This window comes from Populus euphratica, unplaced genomic scaffold, assembly GCF_000495115.2.
Source record: "Populus euphratica unplaced genomic scaffold, PopEup_1.0 scaffold234.1, whole genome shotgun sequence".
Classification (NCBI taxonomy): domain Eukaryota; kingdom Viridiplantae; phylum Streptophyta; class Magnoliopsida; order Malpighiales; family Salicaceae; genus Populus; species Populus euphratica.
The window spans coordinates 389283-394671 of NW_011499928.1; the positions used below are offsets into that span (position 1 = coordinate 389283).

Consider the following 5389-nt stretch of genomic DNA (forward strand, 5'->3'; position numbering starts at 1 on the left):
CTACATTTACCTAAGAATTAAAAACCTAGGCTGCTAGACATGCATAAGCCTAGCTAGATACCCAAGACTGTACAACTGATTTATTATATTTTTTTTAATAAATGATACATTGTTTATTATAGTATATATGACTCATTAATAAAAAATTAAAAAACAATAACATAACTCTGACATAAAAATATTTTATCTCTATTTATCAATAAAAATCACAGCAAAAAATTTTTATTTGTAATTTCTAATAAAAATGATTATGGAATAATATATATATATATATATATATATATATATATATTGTTGACAATTCTATAGACATAGCTAATATGTCAAATTGCTAATAAAATATATATTTATTTGATTAAAACCCGACAATTCCTTATCTATCCTCTATTTGTTCTTCTTCCTTAAAACAAAAACACATTAGCCCTTCACATTGACTTTAACAAAATAATTCTTTACTCACAAATATAGTGTTGAAATCATATCTCTTTTCTACCCATTTCAAGTTTGATTTCTTCTTCTTCATTTAATAAACTTAGGGTTTGACATTGTTAAATCCTATGTTATGTTTAAGTATGTTAACTGATGTGAGGGTGATTGATTTGCCATTTGTTTTATGTGATTTGGGGTTTTACGATTTTTGTTGATTTTTGCGTGTTGGTAATAAAGAAAAAATTATTTTTAAATTTTAGGTATTGTTTTAAATTATTATTATTATTTTACTTGGTTCAGTGAAGGATTTATTTTGTTGATAATTTAAATAGGTTCATGGTGAAAAAACATGAATTAAGTAGAATTTTGAGTTTAATGTGAAGATGTGAAATGAAATTGAAATGAGAGATTATTGTTTAAATTTTGATTGAAGGTTAAAGTGTGATTTGAAGATTAAACTCAAAACTTTTATTTTAGCAAGCTATGGTTTTATGTTTTATAATTGTAAGACTTTTGAGTTTTATAATGAATGGTGATACATAAATTAATAGTTATTTGTGCTCTTATTTATTGTTGGGATTGTGACTTTTAGGATTATAACTTATTTACAAATATATAAAAAAAATTTATGATTTTTATGAATTTCTAGAAATATATGTCTTCTTCTGGTTTAATATCATTATGTAAATTATTTTTTCTTAGGTATCATGTATTTAAGAAAAAATAAGTTCAAGTTCAACAAGAGCAATATTGCTTCATCACGTAGTAGTGTCAATATAATTGTGTTACGAATCTATGTGATGATTTTAAAGAGACATTTAATAAACAAGTTACCGAACAATACTCGGCCATTAAAGACAATAATAGAACATAGATCATTTTCTTTAATAAAGCATGTTTCAAGCAGAATAATAAGGTGGCCTTTTCATGTAATTAATGTTTTGTAACATGATGTTATTTATTTGTCTTAAGTTATTTTAAGCTTTACATTACATAAAAATAACTTTGATGAATTGATTTTCAAGGTTACCAATACTAAAACTGAATGTTCACTCACCTTTATAATGAAGTGGTCATTCGAATAAATATTATTTGAATGAAATCAGTTTCATGATCATCCTAAATGAATGTATATAGTATATGTTTAAGGTTAATAATATCTTATTCGAGTTACCAATCTTTTAGATTTTAAAAACTAATTAATGTAGGAAATCAATTAAAAAGAAATTTTGATGGGACGAGAGCAACGAGGTGCTTGTCAAGAGAGTGTGAGAAAACCGTGGTGCAAATAGGTAAGTTTAAATCAAATAATATTATATTATTGTAGATTCATTGTCTTTTATTTCCTTATCGTTTTTTTTACTTAACAAATTTTTGTATCAAGTTACATGATTTATGATATGATGCCTTGTCAAGTGAGTGTGAGAAAACCGCAGTGCAAATAGGTAAGTTTAAATCAAATAATATTATATTATTGTAAATTCATTATCTTTTATTTTCTTATCTTTTTTTTTACTTAACAAATTTTTGTATCAAGTTACATGATTTATGATATAATGTCTGTAAACAAATAATTAGGAAAGCTAACTCTAATGATGTTGAGAATCGAAAAATATATAAGCTAAGGCTTGTTATAGAGAGTAATTGAGAATTATTTCAATAATTTACGGAATAAAAAAGCTTTAAGAAGCGCTTCTGATTCGTTACACATAACAAAAATAAAGAAATGCATAGTTCAAAGAGCAAACACACTAGAGAAGAAAAGAAAAGAAAGGAGGAAAAATTTTAGGTGCTTGTAGATGGAGTTATATGAGGACTCCATCTAGGTGGTGGCCAAGTGGTAAAAACTTGAGACTAAGGGATTTGCTCTCTTTGTGGTCTCAGGTTCGAGTCCTTGGTTGCTCATATAATGGCCACTAGAGGCTTACATGGTAATTAACTTGCGGGTCCGTGGGATTAGTCGTGGTGCGTGCAAGCTGGCCCGGACACCCACGTTAATCTAAAAAAAAAAAAGGAAGATATGGGAAAAAAAGAAAAAAATTATTGATACAAGAGCAAAAATGTTCATTATAATTTTTTTTATATATAATTATCATTGCTTTAATAATATTTATTTGCATCAATAGTATAATTTAATTTAGGAATTTAACATCTTCTTTTTTTAACTTTATAGGAGCTATATACTGATAACTTGGCTATGAAATTTAGCAAAGCCACTTTTACTCATCCTTTTTGTAATCCTCAACTATTGTCAAAGACTTTTGTAAATGATGGACTCAATAGAAATTGAGTTTATAACATGCAAATGACATCAATCCAAGAAATGAGGAAAGACCAAGTTGTTTTAACTATAGACATATCATATTCGAGTCCAAAACAATACATTATAGAATTTTGATGAATTGGTCTAGAATATGGTTCAAGAACAATTGTCTATTGAGATGCAGAATATAAGAGCAGAAATGAAAAAAGTTCTCATGGCAAATCTCAGAGCATAAATGAGGACAAAAATGAAAACAGAACCCTAATAAGAAAATAAAATGTATATATAGATATACATTTTCCTCTTCTTTCTAGACCTTTTGGTTCATGATTTTAAGAGTTTTAATATATTGTTTATATACACACACATAAAAATTGATTGCGTATGAAATATTATTTAAATGTAATGTGAAATTTTTATAAGTATATTTTATTTTAGTCATGTGTTTTTGTTGTGGTTTATTGTGAATTATGGTGGTGGTTTATTGATTTTATAATGGTTATTTGTTTGTTTATTTGTTTGGGTAATAATGATAGATTTAGGGATTACAACAAATAGAAAAAAAAAAACACAAATGGAATTAGGACCGAAAATTTTATCAATGATTTTGTTGCCAATGAAGTTTCTAATGGAAAATAAATGAGAAAATCTTATTTTTTTTATTTTGTTAGCAATTAAAAATACTAGTGGAATTTAGCTTAAACATCGATGGGATATTGTATCAATATTATATAATTTTATGGTAGTGTCTTGTCATCCATAAGACAATAATTTTCTAGTTATTTTTTAGTGATTGAAAAATCACGGTACAAGTCTTTAAATTTTAAAAATTTATTTTCAACTCGTTTTCATAAAAAATACTTTAAAAATCCTAGTAACCTTAATAAATTCATTTTCATCCTAAAATACCCTCTAATCACTCGCAAAAAATAAAAATTAAATAATTATTTTAAAGAAAAATTATAAACTCAGATTCATCAAGGTTACAAGGCAACACCATTTGAATTTTTTGATAACTAATTTATAATAATTTGATTATTTTCTCTTTCTTCAACTTTTTCCGGTAACTTTTCTTATCTTATTTAATTTTTAGCATGAAAAAATATTAGCTTTGATACCAGCAAATTCACAATAAGTTAAATGAATTCTTGTGTTTAGAACTCTTCTAAGAGTAGTGATTGGACTAATTTCTCATATGATTCAGCTTTGCATTATTTTTATAAATTGAATTTCAAGAAATTTAATTTATAAGAATTTAATTTATAAAAAAGGTGCAAAACTAAATCAGGAAATCAATTTATAAAAAAGGTGCAAAACTAAACCGGATGGGAGATCCTCTAATTTGTAAAGTAATCTCTTTATTTTTCTTAGCCAATTATGCGTGGATGATTGAGTTTTTTGAAACAAAAAGAAATAAACATTATACAAATATTTCTCTATTAAGGACATTTTCAATGCTCAGCAACATAATTTCAGCTATTCAATCAGATTTATATCAAGCCAAAAACATATTAATGAGTGGCCGAATTTTGACATATTTTCAACTTGAAATGGGTCGAAGTCATCCCCACAAAGAAGACTCCATATCCAGGAATTGATGCAATCTAAAGCCAAAGCCAGTCAATATATAAAGGAAAAGGAAAATAGAAGAAAAACAAAGAGAAATCATCCATGTTTTCTTGCTAATTAAATGACAAGATTTTCCCAATCAGCGTCGAGTTTGTGCATGCCATGGCAGTTAATTGTAACGATGGGACTAATGAAGGAAGGAAGGAAAGAAATAATATTTTAGATGAAGTCGATAACACTTAGCAGAGGTTGAAACAGCAAAGGTAATCAAAGCAGCTCTCTGAGCAATCATAACAGCAGGAACAGCTGCATCCCCCGTCAAACACAAACACAAACAATCAATTACATGCTCAAAAGAAAATTGGATTTTATCTTTTGATTCAGAACGGAAAAACAGAAGACAAACCCAATAAAGATAGAGGATATAATAATAATGATACCATTCGTTGACAGCTTTTTCCTGTTCATCTTCTTCTACGTGGTAATCCCTGTCTATGGTCATTGTTGCTGGTGGCTCCATCTCTCTCTCTCTCTCTCTAGATTGTTGTTAACTGTTTGCTAACTAAGCAAGGCTCTGTTCTTTTTTGGCTCTTTTCTTTTTTGTTCTTTAGAGAAAAGAAGGAATGGGAAGTGACAGTGAATGACAGGGAAGGGTCGAAGGGATGGGGAAGGAAATAAACAAGTGCCTATGATCACGTGAATGCATTCCTCTCTTTCCATTTCTTTATTTGTTCTAGTGTTTAATAATGAATAAAGATAATTCATCAATAAAAATAAAATACATTTTTTTTTAATTGTGTCTTTAATAATAACTCCTTTATTGACTATGCTATCGTTGTTACTTGGATAAAAATAAGTTGATTATAAAAAATAATATTTAAATTATCAGATTACTTTTTACAATATTATAAAATTTGGTATAATTGTTTAAGAAAAAAACAAAGAGAAGGAATCACGTTCAAGATACCCTGGACTAGGCATGCTGCTCGAGACGAGCATAATCTTCAATAGACTAAAAGCCTGTAATTAAGTGGTAGCATATGAATAAACATGGTTTATTTTTCAATAATTTGGCATAAAAGCTGCTATACCTAGGGTTAGAGTGATCTTCAGCAAAGTTTTAAGCAC

The 5389-nt window shown here is 27.5% G+C and overlaps 1 long non-coding RNA gene across 1 annotated transcript; it reads right to left on the reverse strand.

The window, feature by feature from the left end:
* Positions 1 to 4339: 4339 nt before the first annotated feature.
* On the reverse strand, positions 4340 to 4913 carry LOC105135840 (uncharacterized). Its single transcript, XR_844263.1, has 2 exons — positions 4702 to 4913; positions 4340 to 4567 (listed from the first exon to the last, which is right to left on the reverse strand). It is a non-coding gene; the product is annotated as an uncharacterized LOC105135840 (long non-coding RNA).
* Positions 4914 to 5389: the final 476 nt, after the last annotated feature.